At 38.5% G+C, this 18,911-nt stretch overlaps 1 long non-coding RNA gene across 1 annotated transcript; it reads left to right on the forward strand.

Annotated features, from left to right (window-relative positions):
- The first annotated feature begins 14,503 nt into the window (after positions 1 to 14,503).
- On the forward strand, positions 14,504 to 16,123 carry Gm41930. The gene is made up of 2 exons (XR_878437.1): positions 14,504 to 14,587; positions 15,740 to 16,123. It is a non-coding gene; the product is annotated as a predicted gene, 41930 (long non-coding RNA).
- The last annotated feature ends 2,788 nt before the right edge of the window (positions 16,124 to 18,911 follow it).

Here is an 18,911-nt window from a genome sequence, read left to right on the forward strand (position 1 = left end):
AACAGAAAGGATGGTAAATAGGACAAGGGCATGTGGACCTATTTAAAAGTAGTCTTTTGGGGTAATTACAATTTCCATTTCTCAGGATACAAGCAGCTCATTTAAATACTGTCAGAATACCCTCAGGTTCAGCAACAGTGGCACAATCCAGGCTTCCATTGAATTGGTACGAGCCAATAGGAAAAAACAAAACCAGCCAGAACACCAGGAAGATGTCTCTGCCATGCCTCTCTCAAGGAAGTGAAGATCAGTGAATATTCAAGATCAATGAAGCTTTACAAGGTTACCTGTGCAAGTGCCTTGTCACTCTTAGGTGGGTCGTAATTATACTCTTTCCAAATATCATTTCTCCTTGCACAGGACTTGCATCAGCAAAACACCATGGAATCTGCCTCAGTCAAACATCACATGAGTGAGTCTGCTTTAAAATGACATAATCTGAATTTACTTCATCAGATCAAGAAGATTTTAGGAGTCAGAGGAGATAGAGCACACCAGGTGAGTATGGTCCACCAAATCAACTAAGCAGACTCACAACGAGCACATAGAAACTCACAGAGACTAAATCAGTAAGCACAAGGCCGGTGCGGGTCTGCATTAGGCTCTCTGCATATAAATTAATGATGTTAGTTTGATGATTTTGTAGGACTCCTAACAGAGGGAGCAGGACTCTTGGTTGCTCTTGCAACTCCTTTCCTGCTATTGGGTTAGCTTGTCCAGACATGATATGAGGACTTTTGCCTTCTCTTTATGTGCCCTGTTTTGTCTGGTTTACTTGTGTTCTCTTACATGCCTACCCTTTTCTAAAAGGGAAAGGGAAGAGGAGTGGATCTGAAGGGAGCAGAGCTGGAGGATAGCTGGGGAATATTGAAGGAAAGAAAACTGTAGTAGGGATGTATTGTATGAGAGAAGATTCTATCTTCAATAAGAAAGAAAAGCAAGTGAACAAATTGAAATGTAAATCAATACTTTTGTTTGTTTGTTTGTTTGTTTGTTTTTGGAGACAGGGTTTCCCTGTATAGCCCTGGCTGTCCTGGAGCTCACTTTGTAGACCAGGCTGGCCTCGAACTCAGAAATCTGCCTGCCTCTGCCTCCTGAGTGCTGGGATTAAGGGCGTGTGCCACCACGCCCAGCTAAATCAATACTTTTTAATAAAGTTCATATTACTTGATTAATATGACCAGTATGTAAAGGAAGAAAACAATCACTTCTGCTTCCAAAAGAAACTTCTTTGTTCCTATGTTACTCAAAAGAGATGGTTTATCTGACTTCTTGCTTATCACATTAGTACATTCCCACACATAAGCATTGATTCTTGTGTTTGTAGTATGGCTTTTGTTACTTCATATTTGATTTATGAAATCTAAACATGTAGTTTATAAAGGCAGTCACATCTTTAATAGGCATCTCCATTGATTCAGTACAATATGATATTCATTTATGTGAATGTGCTGCACCTTATTCATTAGTTTGTAGGCATTTAAAATTTCCCCTAATTTGAACTAATTTGAAATAGTGCTTAACAATATGAACGTAAATTATCTTAGTGAGCATATCCATGTACTTCTTTGGAAATTCATTTATTTCAAGGAAGTTTATCGATAATAACATTTCCAAATAACAGTGTGTGGGATTTCTGGATGTTTCCATATGCTGGTTAAGTTGTCTCTATCTTTATCCTATGGTAGTATTGCATCATATTTTCATTATCATATTTTCATTATACTTGCATCCATGAAATTGAACATTTTTAATGTATGATATAATTATTGGATATCGTATCTCAGAAAAAAATCTATGTAATGTGATGGTTAATTATTTTATGTTTTTGTTTATTTTCTTCTCACCTTTGAGAGATTTATATCTTCAGTTAAGTCATTGAATTTGTTTTAAAATGCAACTTACATACATTGGCTTACAATTTAACTTAGTGCTTAGTTTATGAATAATTTTATTAGTTTCATTTATTCAAAGCCTATCTTCACATAATATTTAGTATACTTAATTCTTTTATATACTTGTAAATGACGATATGGTATGTTGGTAAATTAACACAGAATGGCATAATTCCCTTAATATGACTTTAATTTTTATTTATATGCACAGTGTTCTTCATTTATGAAAAATACTACTTTATACTGCATTGCAAAATCTTGTGTAAAAATAATGTTTTGGGGTGATTACAACCCTTTCCACACCATTGACTTTGGTATTTTACAAGTCTGTAGTTTAAAAATTCACAAATTCTGGACTAGATACTGATCAGGAATATATATATTCCTGTATATATATATACATATATACATGAAAAGAATTACTAGACCTATAAATTAGTACTCAAACTTTTTCTCTCCATATATGTTTTTAATAACAATAGAGAATTCCAAGAGGAAATAAATCTTTAACTTGTTTCAATATTGGACTTCTGTAGGCATGTTAAGAAATTCAGTGTTTCATGTAAACTGTATATTTGCTAAGTGATGTTGACAAATATTGGTGGTTCCCTGAACGTTATAATCAATTGAATTCATTGTTGTTCACATATTTATTTATTTATTTATTTATTTATTTTATAATTATCTTTAATCTTTCTTTTACACTCCAATCTTTATTCCTACGTCTGTCAGTCCTCTAACCCATTCTTCCTTCCCTGCTTTGAGAGGATGTTCCCCACCCAAGAATTCCAACCGATCTTCCCACCCTACTCTGCCTAGCCTCCCAACTACCTGGGGCCTCGAGATTAAATGCTTCTTCTGTCACTGAGGTAAGACCAGGCAGTCTGTGTCAGGGGCCTCAGTCAAGCTAGTGTATGCTGCCTTGTTTGTGGGCATCACTTCCTTTAGGTTAGGGAAGTTTTCTTCTATAATTTTGTTGAATATATTTACTGGTCCTTTGAGTTGGGAATCTTTGCTCTCTTTTATACCTTTTATCATTAAGTTTGGTCTTCACATTGTGTCCTGGATATCCTGAATATTTTGGATTAGGAGCTTTTTGTATTTTGCATTTTCTTTGACTGATTGACAGTGTTTTCTATGATATCTTCCACAGCTGAGATTATTCTATTTCTTGTATTCTGTTGGTGATGTTTACACAAGGCCTGTGTCTCCTGATCTCTTTCCTAGGTTTTCTATCTCCAGGGTTGTCTCTCTTTGTTATTTCTTTATTGGTTGTATTTGTATTTATAGATAATGAATGGATTTGTTCAATTCCTTCACCTGTTTGGATGTGTTTTCCTGTATTTCTTTAAGGGATTTATGTGTTTCTTCTTTAAGAGCTTCTATCTGTTTACCTTTGTTTTCCTGTATTTCTTTAAGGGAGTTATTTTTGTTCATCTTAATGCCGATATCATCATCATTATCATCACCACCACCACCACCACCACCATCATCAATGATTTTAGATCAGAATCTTACTTTCTCATTGTTTTGGAGTATCCATCCTTTGCTGTGATAGGAGAACACATTTTTGTTTTGTTTTGTTTTTTTTAAACAAGATATTGTCTTTATTTACATTTGAAAGGGTATCCTCTTTCCTGGTTATTACTTTGAAAACCCCCATCCTCTTGGCCCCCTTGCTGCTCACCAACCCACCAACTCTGGCTTGCTGGCCCTGGCATTTCCCTACACTGGAACATAGAGCCTTCCCAGAATAAAGGGCTTCTCCTTCAATTGATGATTGACAAGTCCCTCCATGGTTGTTTGGTTGGTCACTGGGAGCTCTGGGGGGTACTGGTCGGTTCATATTGTTGTTCCTCCTATGGAGCTGCAAACCCATTCAGCTCCTTGGGTCCTTTCTCTAGCTCCTCCATTGGGGACCCTGCGCTCAGGACAATAGTTGGCTGAGAGCATTCACTACTCAATTTGTCAGGCACTTGTAGAGCTTCTTAGGAGACATCAATATCAGGCTCCGTCAGCAATCACTTGTTGGCATCCACAATAGTGTCTGGGTTTGGTGAGTGTATATGGGATGGATCCCTAGGTGAATTAGACTCTGGATAGCCTTTTGTTCAGTCTCTGCTCCACACTTTGTCTCTGTAATTCCTCTCATGGGTATTTTGTTCCCTCTTCTAAGAAGTATCCACACATTTGTCTTCCTCTTGAATTCCATGTGGTCTGTGGTTTGTATCTTGGGTATTCTGAGCTTCTGAGCTAATATCCACTTATCAGTGAGTGCATACCATATGTGTTCTTTTCGTGATTGTGTTACTTCTCTCGGGATGATATTTTCTAGTTCCATCCATTTGCCAAACAATTTCATGAAGTCATTTTTTTTAATAGCTGAGTAGTACTCCTTTGGGTAAATTTACCACATTTTCTGTATCCATTCCTCTGTTGAGCAATATCTCTTTATTTCCAGCTTCTGGCTATTATAAATAAGGCTGCTATGAACAGAGTGAAGCATGTATCCTTATTACATGTTGGAGCATCCTCTGGGTATATGGCCAGGAGTGGTATTGTTGGGTCCTCAGGTAGTACTATATCCAATTTTCATAGAAACTGCCAAACTGATTTCGAGAGTGGTTGTGCCAGCTTGCAATCCCACCAGCAATGCAGGGTGTTCCTCCTTTTCCACACCCTCACCAGGATCTGCTATCACCTGAGTTTTAGATCTTAGCCATTTTGACTGGTGTGAGATGGAATTTCAGGGTTGTTTTGATTTGCATTTCCCTGATGACTAAGGATGTTGAACATTTCTGTAGGTGCTTTTCAGCCATTTTGTAGTCCTCACTTTAGAATTCTTTGGTTAGCTCTGTATCCCATTTATTAATAAGGTTATTTGGTTCTCTGGAGTCTAACGTCAATTCTTTGTATATATTGGATTTTAGTTCTAATACCAATACTCCTCAAACTAGTCCACAAAATAGAAACAGAACGTACTTTACCCAATTCGTTCTATGAATCCACAATTACTCTGATACCTAAACCACACAAAGACCCAACAGAGAAAGAGAAATTCAGAACAACTTCCCTTATGAATATTGATGAAGAAATACTCAATAAAATTCTCACAAACCGAATCCAAGAACACATCAAAATGATCATCCATCATGATCAAGTAGGATTCATCCCAGAGATTCAGGGATGGTTCAATATTCAGAAATCCATCAACATAATCCACTCTTTAGACATACTAAAAAAACAAACAAACATATGGTCATTTCATTAGCTGCTGAGAAAGCATTTGACCAAATCCAGCATCCCTTCATGATAAAAGTCCTGGATTGATCAGGAACTCAAGGCCCATACCTCAACATAGTAAAAGCAATATACAGCAAACCAGTAGCCAATATCAAACTAAATAAAGAGAAATTTGAAATAATTCCACTAAAACCAATGACTAGACATGGCTGCCCACTCTCTCCCTACCTATTCAACATAGTACTTGAAGTTCTAGCCAGAGTAATTAAACAACAAAAGGAGATCAAGGGGATACAAATTGGAAAGGAAAAAAGTCAAAATATCACTATTTACAGATAATATGATTGTATACTTAAGTGACCCCAAAAATTCCACCAGAAAAGTCCTAAGCCTGATAAACAACTTCAACAAAGTAGCTAAGTATAAAATTAACTCAAACAAATCAGTGAGCATCTTCTACGCAAAGGATAAACAGGCTGAGAAAGAAATTAGTGAAATAACACCCTTCACAATAGTTACAAATAATATAAAATACCTTGGTGTGACTCTAAGCATGTGAAAGCTCTGTATGACAAGGACTTCAAGTCTCTGAAGAAAGAAATGGTTAGAAAACCTCAGAAGGTGGAAAGATCTCCCATGCTCATGGATTGGTAGTATCAATATAGTAAAAATAGCCATCTTGTAAAAAGCAATCTACAGATTTAATGCAATCCCCATCAAAATTCCAACTCAATTCTTCATAGAATTAGAAAGAGCAATGTGATGGTTTGTATATTCTCCCACCAGAGAGTGGCACCATTTGGAGTTGTGGCCTTGTTGGAATAGGTGTTACCTGGTTGAATTAGGTGTGTCACTGTGGGTATGTGCTTAATACTCTCACCCTAAATGCCTGGAAGTCAGTCTTCCACTAGCAGCCTTTGGATGAAAACTTAGAACTCTTAGCTCTGCCTGTGTAATGTCTGCCTTGATAATGCCATGCTCCCATCTTGATGATAGTGGACTGAAACTCTGAACCTCTAAGCCAGCCCAATTAATTGTTTTTTAAATAAGACTTGCCTTGGTCATGGTGTCTGTTCACAGCACTAAAACCCTAACTAATACAAGCAATTTGCAAATTCATCTGAGATAACAAAAAACCTAGGAGAGTGGGAACTATTCTCAACAATGAAAGAACATCTGGTGGAATCAGTATCCCTGACCTCAAGTTGTTCTACATAGCAATTGTGATAAAAACCGCATGGTATTGACAAGGTGATAGGCAGATAGATCAGTGGAACAGAACTGAAGACCAGAAATGAACTCACACACCTATGGTCACTTGAACTTTGACAAAGGAGCAAAAGCCATCCAGTGGAAAAAAGAAAGAATTCTTAACATATGGTGCTTTTTCAATTGGTGGTTAGCATGTAGAAGAATGCAAATAGATCCATTCTTATCTCCTTGTAGGAAGTTCAAGTTTAAGTGGATCAAGGAATTCCACATAAAATCAGATACACTAAAACTAATAGAAAAGAAATTGGGGGAAAGACTTGAGCATATGGGTACACGGGAAAGTTTCCAGAACAGAACACCAATACCTTAAACTCTAAGATCAAGAATTGACAAATGGGACCTCATAAAATTGCAAAGCTTTTGTAAGGCAAAGAACACTGTTAACATGACAAAACAGCAACCAACAGATTCTGATGTAGCTAAGTAGTATTGGTTTCTGTTAATTATGCTTTTGTGCTCGCCTCTTACTATCTTATTATCTTTGTTGTTAGGTGGTCTTACTGTCTTTGACTATAGCTTGTCTCTTCTGTAAGCCTTTGATCCTGTCATCTTAGGTCTTTCATCACTCCTGGGACACCAGCTCTCTCTGGTGGGCATAAAACTGTGATATAGGTTTAGCTCTTGGGTACACATGGAAACCAGAAGGCCTTCATCATTGCATTCCAGAATGTCTTTTCTTTCTTTCTTTCTTTCTTTCTTTCTTTCTTTCTTTCTTTCTTTCTTTCTTTCTTTCTTTCTTTCTTTCTTTCTTTCTTTCTTTTTTGCTTTCTTTCTTTCTTTCTTTCTTTCTTTCTTTCTTTCTTTCTTTCTTTCTTTCTTTCTTTCTTTCTTTCTTTCTTTCTTTCTTTCTTCTTTCCTAACCAAGTTATCATTGAATAGGGAGTTTTTCAGTTTCCAAGATTATGTGGTCTTTCTGTTGTTTTTGTTGCTATTTAAGGCTATCCTTATTCTGTGGTAATCTGATAGGATGCTGTAGCTGTCCAGCAGCCACAGAGAACTGGGTACACATGAAAGGGAGGATGAGAATGAAAAAGCATGGGTGGTAGAATGAAACCATGGCAAAGATTTCTGATCAAGGCTGAAAGTGTAACTTTCAGTCCTGCATTTGTGTAGGCAAAACCTACAGGCCCATAGTTTGGTTCAGCTAGATTGAGTTGCAAAGCAAGATCCTCAGGTGCTCAACTCCTCAAGGCTCTGGAAGGGGAATACGAATGAGGTGAGACTAGTCACCGACGACAGCCATCATCAGAAGTTTGTTCAGCCTATTCAAGGCTGGAGTGAAAGGCAGAGTCCCCCCACCCACCCTTTTTTAAAAGATAAGCTGGACAGGGGTACAAGAATTACTTGTTTTCCACGATCCTGTCTAGGGTATATGGTGGCTAGGTGGCTGTGTCTGTCTTAGGTCCAGATCTATATTGCTCCTTCTTACCCATCTTGGACTTTTTTGATGTATGCATCTACATACACAACTTTTGATGTACGTGTCTGGTTTAGCTTGATGGGAGCTCAAGAGTGATTGCCCATCTCTGACCACCAGCCTTTAAAACACACACTCTTTCCCATTCAAACCAAAGTTATGAAGGACATGTGAATAGGCACTCAAGGCATTTCTTGATAGTGAAGAATGACTGCCATGGTGAATAGCTGAGCTCACTGAATGCAATCAATATGCTTAAGATACAAAATAAAAAGTTAAAAGCAACAAGATTAAGGTTGCCTGAGGGAATGTCCCAGGTATTAAATTCAGCTGTTAATTAGCAAACATTAAGCACAAGGTCTAGTCTGGCATCCTGATGTATGGGGGCAGCATGGGCTTTGAGGATTGACAGAAAGCACTCTCCAGTAATGTTACAAATTTTTAATGCCCAATAACTTATAAGTCAATACTCTATAGCCAAAACATGCAGAACATATTCATACCTTTAAAACCAGTCAGAAACAAAATGAAGTGGCTAAACAAATCTTATATATTTAGACCAAACTAAATTTTTATTTTTCCAGCTATAATTTTAAGAAAGGAGCACCTTGGGACCTTTTGAACCCAATAATCAGAATTGCAGAGATTTTTTTCTAGGAAAAAACAATCATCAGCTTATTTGTCATAGAACTTGAGAAGCTGCTAGCGTTTTAAAAGCAGCCTTTCAGTTTTTTGCAGGGTTTTTCATGCTGTGTTTGACTCCTACCTAAGGGTACAGGGTAACTTATCAGCTTCTGCTATGCAATTTGAGACTGCCTTTTAAACTAAATCAAGAGATGGATAGACAGGAGATAAAGTTTTAACCTTTTTTTCTTTTGAACATGAAACATAGAACAGCAATCATTCAAACAACTAAATAAAAACTTACACGTGGACAGATTGGTACACCAAGGACAGGCAATACACAGAGAGGGAGGAGAACATGCTGTAACCAGAACTAAGGATATCTACAGTAGGAGCCAGAGAGGAAGCAGGACATCTCCTGATTTCCTCTGTCCCTAGGAGAGCTCTGAAATCCATTTTCCTTCTCTTTTGCTAAGTTGTGCCAGACAGGGGACAACTGCTTTTCTGATCCCCCCCCCCACCAGTCTCAATCTCTCTTGTCATATATATATTTACCATTCCTACTTATCAGAACCATGCACAGCATAAATATGCTTGAGCTAAGAATTTTTCTAATATCGTTTTGGTTTTGTTGTTTGGTATTTTTATCTCTCTCTCTGTCTCTCTGTCTCTCTGTCTCTCTGTCTCTGTCTCTCTGTCTCTCTCTTCTGCTCCTCTTGCCTGTAGCAGCTCTTGGCTGTGGACAAATGCCTATATAGAATTCCCCTGTCCCACACTCCCAGGTAAAGTTGGCATTGGGTCGATACCAACTAAGTCTAGTCTATATCCTTTTTTGTACCTCCTACAACAACAGCCTTCAAAAGATGAAATTTATAGCTAGTACTAACATTAATGCTGTTGCTTACAATCATGCAGGATACCATAATTTCTTCTGTTTTCTGTGGATCCACCAAGACAGAGTTCCTGAATTGATCCTACCATGTTTAGTCCCCACATTTGGGTGCCACCCGTAGCTGTCCAGCAGCCATGTAGAACTGGGTACACCTGAAATGGAGGCTGGGGATGAAAAAGGATGAGTGGGTGACAGAAGAATGAAGCCAAGACACAGATTTCTGATCAATACTGAAAGTTTAATTTTCACCTCTGCATTTATATAGGTAATACCTGCAGACACATCCTTTGTTTCAGCTGGATTGAGTTGCAAAGCAAGCTCCTCAGGTGATCAACTACTCAAGGCTCTGGTAGGGAAATGCAAATATGGCAAATCTAGGCACTAACACCAGCCAGGTTGTAAAAACATCTGAAGTTTATTTAGCCTATTCAAGACTGGGGAAGGCTTGCAATCCCACCAACAATGCAGGAGTGTTCCCCTTTCTCCACATCCTCGCCAGCATCTGCTGTCACCTGAGTTTTTGATCTTAGCCATTCTGACTGGAGTGAAGTGGAATCTCAGGGTTGTTTTGATTTGCATTTCCCTGATGATTATGGATGTTGAACATTTTTTCAGGTGCTTCTCTGCCATTCAGTATTCCTCAGGTGAGAATTCTTTGTTCAGCTCTGAGCCCCATTTTTTAATGGGGTTGTTTGATTTTCTGGAGTCCACCTTCTTGAGTTCTTTATATATATTGGATATTAGTCCCCTGTCCGATTTGGGATAGGTAAAGATCCTTTCCCAATTTGTTGGTGGCCTTTTTGTCTTATTGACGGTGTCTTTGCCTTGCAGAAGCTTTGCAATTTTATGAGGTCCCATTTATCGATTCTTGATCTTACAGCACAAGCCATTGCTGTTCTATTCAGGAATTTTTCCCCTGTACCCATATCTTCGAGGCTTTTCCCTACTTTCTCCTCTATAAGTTTCAGTGTCTCTGGTTTTATGTGGAGTTCCTTAATCCACTTAGATTTGACCTTAGTACAAGGAGATAGAAATGGATCAATTCGCATTCTTCTACATGATAACTGCCAGTTGTGCCAGCACCATTTGTTGAAAAAGCTGTCTTTCTTCCACTGGATGGTTTTAGCTCCCTTGTCAAAGATCAAGTGACCATAGGTGTGTGGATTCATCTCTGGGTCTTCAATTCTGTTCCATTGGTCTACTTGTCTGTCACAATACCAGTACCATGCAGTTTTTATCACAATTGCTCTGTAGTACAGTTTTAGGTCCAGCATGGTGATTCCACCAGAGGTTCTTTTATCCTTGAGAAGAGTTTTTGCTATCCTAGGTTTTTTGTTATTCCAGATGAATCTGCCGATTGCCCTTTCTAATTCGTTGAAGAATTGAGTTGGAATTTTGATGGGGATTGCATTGAATCTGTAGATTGCTTTTGGCAAGATGGCCATTTTTACAATGTTGATCCTGCCAATCCATGAGCATGGGAGATCTTTCCAACTTCTGAGATCTTTAATTTCTTTCTTTAGATACTTGAAGTTCTTATCATACAGATCTTTCACTTCCTTAGTTAGAGTCACGCCAAGGTATTTTATATTATTTGTGACTATTGAGAAGGGTGTTGTTTCCCTAATTTCTTTCTCAGCCTGTTTATCCTTTGTCTACAGAAAGGCCATTGACTTGTTTGAGTTAATTTTATATCCAGCTACTTTATTGAAGCTGTTTATCAGGCTTAGGAGTTCTCTGGTGGAATTTTTAGGGTCACTTATATATACTATCATATCATCTGGACACTTTACCCTTTCTTAGAAATGGGAACAAAACACCCATAGAAGGAGTTACAGAGACAAAATTTGGAGCTGTGATGAAAGGATGGACCGTCTAGTGATTGCCATATGCAGGGATCCATCCCATAATCAGCTTCCAAATGCTGACACCATTGCATACACTAGCAAGATTTTGCTGAAAGGACCCAGATATAGTTGTCTCTTGTGAGACTATGCCGGGGCCTAGCAAACACAGAAGTGGATGATCACAGTCAGCTATTGGATGGGTCACACGGCCCCCAATGGAGAAGCTAGAGGAATTACCCAAGGAGCTAAAGGGAACTGCAACCCTATAGGTGGAACAACAATATGACCTAACCCAGTACCCGGGAGCTCTTGTCTTTAGTTGCATATGTATCAAAAGATGGCCTAGTAGGCCATCACTGCAAAGAGAGGCCCATTGGATTTGCAAACTTTATATGCCCCAGTACAGGGGAACGCCAGGGCCAAAAAGGGGGAATGGGTGGGTAGGGGATTGGGGGTGGGTGGGTATGGGAGACCTTTGGGTAGCATTGAAAATGTAAATGAGGAAAATACCTAATTAAAAAACAAGTGAAAAAAAAAAAAGACTGGGGAAAGGGCACAGGATGCATGTCATTAATTCAATCTTCTTGTATCTGATTAGACTTGTTTCATGACTGATAATATGGTCAACTTTGAGAAGCTACCATGAGATACTGAGTGAAATGTTCTGTAGATTTTAGTTTCACTGTGTCTTGGTTAAGTTTCTGTTTCAATGACTTTTCTATTGCTAAGAGTGGCATGTTGAAGGCTTCCACTGTTATTGTATGGGTTTCAATGTGTATTTTGAGCTTAAGTAAAGTGTTTTGTTGTTGCTATTTTGTTTTGTTTTTGGTTTGTTTTGTTTTTAATGATTATGGGTGCCCTAGAATTTGTTTTGTGGCAGAGATGATCACAGTTGAGACTTTCTATTAGTAGTTTTTTCCTTTGAATATAAAGTGTCATTCCCTACTTTACATGATAATGTTCAGTGGAAAGTCTATTTTATTGGATATTAGGATGGCAATTCCTGCATGTTTCTTGGGACCACTTGCTTGAAAGACTTTTTTTTTTTCAGACTTATATTCTGAGAAAGTTTCTGTCCTTGTTATTGAGGCATGTTTTTTGAATACAGTGAAATACTGGAACCTGCTAGGGTATCCAGTCTGTTAGCTTGTGTCTTTTTATTTGGGACTTTATTCAGGTGATATTGAGAGACATTAAAGACAGATTAATTAGTTAACAGTTAGTTGCTGTTAGGTATGTTGTTTTAGGTGGCATTATGTGTCTGTGATTCTCTCTTTTTGGTTTTGTTATGAGATGGCTAATATTTTGGTTTTTCTTTGGTGTGGATATCCTCCTTGTGTTGAAGTTTACCTACTGTGAATTAGCAGATATATATCATTTAAATTTGGTTTTGTCCTGAAATATTTTGGTTTCTCCATCTGAGATGATTGAGAATTTTGCTGAGTATTGCAAGTAGACTGGGTTGGCATGTGTGTCCTCTTAGTGTCCTGGTGACCTCTGACCAGGCTCTTTTGGCTTTTAGGTTCTCTGTGGAGAAGTCTGGTATAATTCTAATAAGTCTGCCTTCATATGTTACTTGGCCTTTTTCCCTTACAGCTTTTAATATTGTTTCTTTGTACTTTGCATTTAGTGATTTGATTATTATGTGATGAGACGAATTTCCTTTCTGGTTCAATCTGTTTGGTTTTCTATAGATTTCTTGTACATTTATGGCCATTTCTTTCTTTAGGTTAGAAAACACTTCTATGATTTTGTTGAAGACATTTTCAGGTTTTTGGAGCTTGGAAAATTTACTCATTTCTTAGATTTGGTAGTTTCATATTTTTCTGGACTTTTCAGATGCTTCATTTTAAGAGTTTTTTTATGTTTTGAATTTTCTTTGACCATTCTGTAATATTTTCTAAGGTATCTTCTATGCTTATGATTCTCTCTTCTATCTCTTGTTGTTGATGCTTGCATCTGTTGTTCCTGTCCTCTTTCCTAGGTTTTCCATTTCCATACTTGCCTCCATTTGTGTTTTCTTTATTGTTCCTACTTCCACTTTTAGGTCTTGGACTGCTTTATTCAATTCCTTTACCTGTTTGATTGTTTTTTTCCTATACTTCTCTAAGGGATTTATTTGTTTCATCTTTCAGGACATCTACTTATTTTCCTGTTGAGCTCTATTATGTTCATGAGATAGGGTTTTAGGTTAGCATTTTGGTTTTCAAGTGTGTTGGTGTACCCGGGACTTACTGTGGTGAGAGAATTGTGTTCTGATGATGTCAAAGTATATTGACATTTCTTACATATGGTCTTATGCATGCCTCTTGCCATCTGGTTATCTCTGGTGTGAGTTGGTTTGGGTGTCTCTGTCTGGAGCCTGCCTCCTTTGTCCCTGTGTTGCTGTAGATATGCTGGGAGACCTGGGGCCCTGGCTGTAGGAGAACTTCTGAGAGGCCTGTGGACTGTGGGGTCTTCAGAGTGGACTGTACTCTGGTATTCTCTTGATTTTGCTACAGTGGATCTCCTGGAAGACCTTCAAAGTTTGGGGTCCACAGAAGAACACACAAGTTCTGCTGTCAGAAACTAAAAAACGGGGACCCAGGGGAAAGGGGGGAGGGGAAAAGACCCATACCCCACCAGAGTTTTCCCTATTCTCTGGTCAGTCAGTCGTGGGAGGGCTGCTACTACTTCTACTCATCTCTATCCCACTCTTCAGGGGGTGGTCAGGGGCAGCCCTACCAGGGGACCCTGGAGCTACTTTGCTAAAGCCCCCAGAGTTATAGGAGAGAGGGATGAAGGAAGAGGTTCCCAACAATGACCAGTGTGTATGCAGCAGATCTTGATGAGCAGAGACTATTGTTTAAGAGCTTTATTATAGAAATGCAGAGGGAAAGAGAGAAGGGAGAGGGAGAAAGAGAGGGGGGGCTAGAGAGAAAGAGTAAGAGGGAGAGGAGAGGAGAGGAAAGGAGAGGAGAGGAGAGGAGAGGGGAGGACAAAGAGAAAGGAGAGAGGAGAAAAGACAAAGAGAAGGGAGAGAGGGTTAGAGTGCGAGGTAAGAGAGAAACAAGTAAGAGAGTAAGCAGTAAGAGAGCAAGGTGGGGCAGGACAGCCCTTTTTATGGTCTTTACTGTTGCTAGGTAACTGGGGAGGAGTTTAGCCTGAAGGTTGGAAGCTTGGGCCATTGCCTACATGACTACTGACCATGCTTCTCTTGTGGGGGATGAGAGGGGTGGTATCTTAGGCAGGGGCCAGTGTTCCAGGAGCATAAGGGAACACCTACCATGTCACAAAGGTGAATAATGACTTCAGGGTTCAGACCTCAGGTCAACTAGAAACCAGCCTGCAATTCCCCATAATCTGCCCTGGTGGAAATTGCTGACCAGAAAGGCAGTGGAATTCAAGTGAGGATAAGGTAGGAATGGGTCTCCAGTGTGCTGGATTCCTTTGGGTTCCCAGTTGCTATGGCTGTTCCAGAAGTCCCCTTACATGCATGTTGTTTAGCAGATCCCATGAGAGGCCTTCAGACTGTGGGGTCTTCAGAGGAGCAGACAAGCTGATGATTTGCTCCAGTGGTAGGCACAGGCAGTAAATGGGTGGAGTTCAAAAATGTGCCAATTTTAGCTCCTATTACTCTGTTTCCTTCAGAATCTGTGTTTTCAGCTGTGCAGTTGAATCCTGACACTTGCTCTGCTGTAGTTGTTCTGCCATTGTGTACATTTTTATTTTATTGCTCCTGAGAACCAAGATAAATTAATGCTAATTTGACAAAAATCTTATATTTGTACTACTTACCCAGGAGACTTAAATATTCTTGTCATTTTGTATTACCCACTGGATCAGAATTCAAAATTTCTCATTGCCTCGATCATCTTAATGTTCAAGTCTTTTGCTATTGTTAGTATTTGCAAATGCTTGGCCCAGGGATTGGCACTATTTGGAGATTTGGCCTTCTTGGAGTAGGTTTGGCCTTGTTTGAGGAGGTGTGCCATTGTGGGAGTGAGCTTTAACACCCTAGTCTTAGCTGCCTGGAAGCCAGTATTTTAGTAGCAGCTTTCAGATGAAGATGTAAACCTCTCAGCTCCTCCTGTACAATGCCTGCTTGCATGCTGTCATGTTCCTGCCTTGATGATAATGAATTAAACCTCTGAATCTGTAAGCTAGCCCCAATTAAATGTCCTTATAAGAGTTACCTTGGTCATCTTGTTTGTTCACAGCAGTAAAACCATAACTAAGACAACTATATTGTAAATGAGTATTGCTTGTAGCTATTTGAGATCCCTTTCCCAATATCCTTGAATATGATATTAACACTTCATAATCATCAAGATATGCAACTCTGCCAAACCAGATATATTTGTTGCTTGTCAATTTTCTAAGATTGTGTGAGCAGATTTGTCACATTGGCATTGTGTTGGTCAACCAAAACATGTTGCCACTTGGTTTTACACAAGGTTCTGCCTTCCTGAACTCATTGAGTAATGGAGGCAATGGATGAAAGAAAATAGAAAAAAAGAGATTAAAATATCTCATTTATTAAATAGTAACTGTTTATTCTGAATTTTAGCTGTTCTGCAATATCAACAGTTCTCAACTCTTCTATGACTCCCACTGGCTCCTGGATGTCCAAGAGCCTGAGAATACCATGATCCTGGCCTCCGTGAAGGTCCAGGGAACACTGAACCATCTGTGGTTTTCCCATGAATCAGACTACTCTACTTTCCCACCCTCGGAGTGGTGCCTCAGGTCTTCCCTGTAGCCTAACACTCGCCTCTGCAACAGCATGGGATAAGCACAGTCATACTTCCCATGTTCCACCTCCCCAGCTACTTTACCCTGTGGCAGAGAAGACATGTGACCAACAATCCAACGGTTGGGGTTTGCAGATTTTTGGTTGTTAGTCTTCTTTTTAACATCACTTTGCATATAATTTAAATAACCCACATGCTAACATGTTTACAATTATTTCAATCTTTTTTATTGATGTCTATTTAGTAATGATTTTGTTTACTAAGTTTAGGTAATTAACAGAATTCATTGCTCTGATCATTAGTATTTTATTTATTTATCTAATATTACAAGTATTTTACTAATACTATTAATCTTCAGGTACTTTCAGGTAATGTTATTTACTAGGTATGTTGGTAGGATGGATCTATTTGAATTACTGTAGCCTATTGAGTGTAGAGAGAATATCTTGTGTGTTGTATGGACGTGTTATTTGTCAATGAAAAAGTCTATGGCCTATGGCTTAGCCAGGAAATAGAAGGTAGGATACCAGGGGGGAGAAAGTAGTCTTATAGAGTCATGGGGATTTGCCTGGAAGATGTGACAAGTTGGACACAAGATACCTGTGTACAAGTAACCAGCCACACAGGAGAATGTGGAATAAAATAAATGGGTTATCTTTAGTTATGATTCAATTCAGAGAAGAGTCTATCTATATGGCCACTGTGTTTGTAAATATATTTTGAGACAGTCTTATTTCTGGGACCATGGGGATGGGGAGACGAACCAGGGCATAACTTCAATAATTGAGTGTTTCCTTCAGTTATTTTTCTTGTATGTTGGCATGGCTACAAGAATTGACTGAGTGTCAGATCATAGTAGTTTCCCCTTATACCATATTCCAAACACATTCTGATGTCTGGTCGACTTATCTGGACAGTGACTAAATGCAGGGGGATAATATGATCATCTGAGTTTAGTATATACTAGCTCAAAGATAATACCTCTGAGATTATAAGCTTTCTTCAATTATAAATTTATAAATGTCTTCAGTTTTTCTCACCATTCTAGAAGACTTCAAAATCTGTTTCTTACAGATATCATCAGGTTTGCCTACTGCACTGTTAATTTCAGAATTTAGAAAATACATAGCAAAGACAACACATGCTATCTTTGAAACACATCAAGTTTCTGCTACTATCACAACTTCTTTGTCTCCAGATTCTCATGGTCATGAATGCTTTTCTGATTTCCTTTGGGCATCATAGCCACTTACTTCAATGTCACAAATCATAGTTTCTTTTCCTATGTCCAGTGTCATTATCTAGACACCAAAAGCTTCCTCGAGAATTTATTTCACCCTTTGCCCCTGTGCCATAACTACATGAACAATGGTATAACTCCTATGCTATTCCCTATGACCAAGTATCCAAGCATATGACTCTTGCAGTTTCAATTCATATCCCCCACAGCCTGACATGGGTATTAGCAGGTAAAACAAAATGGTTGATATAAGGAAGGAAGGCTTTAGAAACAGCTCTGTTATTCCCCAGTACCTGTAAGCAGGAGTAGGTGGGTTGGGGTGCAGGGTGGGGGGAAGGCTATATGGGGCTTTGGGAATAGCATTTGAAATGTAATGAAGAAAATATCTAATAAAATATTTAAAAAAAACCAAAGAGCTCTGTTTAGTTCAGTAGTTCTCAAATTATAGATTGCAATATATTTAGGGATTGAATGAACCTTCTATAGGGGTTGCCTAGGACCATCAGAAAATATAGACATTTACATTATAATACATAACAATAGAAAAATTATGGTGAAGAAATAGCAAAAAGAAATTTATGGTTTGGAGTCACCTCAACATAAGGAACTCTACTAAAGGGTCATAGCTTTAGGGAGGTTGAGAACCACTGGTTTAATCCCTTTGAAACTGGATCACTTTGGAAGGAGCAGGAATGTTAAGTGGTTTTTCTACTGTGCTGAGAATAAGTCTGGGGAATGGGTGGATAGGGCAGAGAATAAAAATCACCTACTTGATTTTCTGGCAAGCTTGCCAATAAAGTCCAGGAGATACTGCCTTGGGTGTTGCAAAGCAGAGGGTTGTGTTGGTGGTATGAGACAAAGGAATGGGATGAGAAAGAAAGATTCTAAGACAGGAAATGCCTACATTAATCTTTCCAGATTACAGTAATATTCTGTCAAAGGTTTGTGATTCTGATCTCTCTCTCGTGCGTGCGTGCTCTCTCTCTCTCTCTCCCTCTCTGTGTGTAAGTATGTATGTATGTATGTGTGTGTGTGTGTGTGTGTGTGTGTATGTGATATAGTGAAGTGCCATACTACTAAAATAATTTCTCAAGATTCAGTTTTGAGTATAGTGAGCCATTGACTACATGGAAGAATTGTTTAATAATTGCTAACAAGAAAATATTGAAATAAAACATAAATCCATTTGTGAAACTGTAAAGATAATTATAAATGCACATTCAAATTTTCATGGAAGGAACATCAAGAATTTATAGGGCTGGACACAGAGCAAACTACTTACAGATAGCTATGATAACTAACAAATTGCAGATTATCAATCAAATGGCTCTTTTGTTTTAATACCTTCAGAGGCTTTTATCCCATAGACAAGACTACAGTACAACTATTGCTGACTCACTGGTTTTGCCTTGAACATTTTAATCTCCATGTTGCCAGACAAATTTGTAAATCTAACTCTATGTGCTGAAGCTGTACTTCTTCTTATCAAGTATACCAATATTGAAGACAATTAGCTCTAGAAGGGATATTAGGTCACACAGTCTCTCTCACTTTTTATTAATAGAATGGAACAACCAAAAAGCAATATCTTTCGCATCAATTAGAATTAGTGTTGTAACCAAGTTTCCTGGCATTTGACTTAGTGTCTTTATTTTGTATTATCAAGATTCTTTGTATAGACTGCTCTCATATAAGTCAGCATTCTCTATGTGTGCCTATTTTCCCTTTTTACTTTATATCCAATACAG

Source organism: Mus musculus, chromosome 1 (assembly GCF_000001635.26).
Source record: "Mus musculus strain C57BL/6J chromosome 1, GRCm38.p6 C57BL/6J".
NCBI lineage: Eukaryota > Metazoa > Chordata > Mammalia > Rodentia > Muridae > Mus > Mus musculus.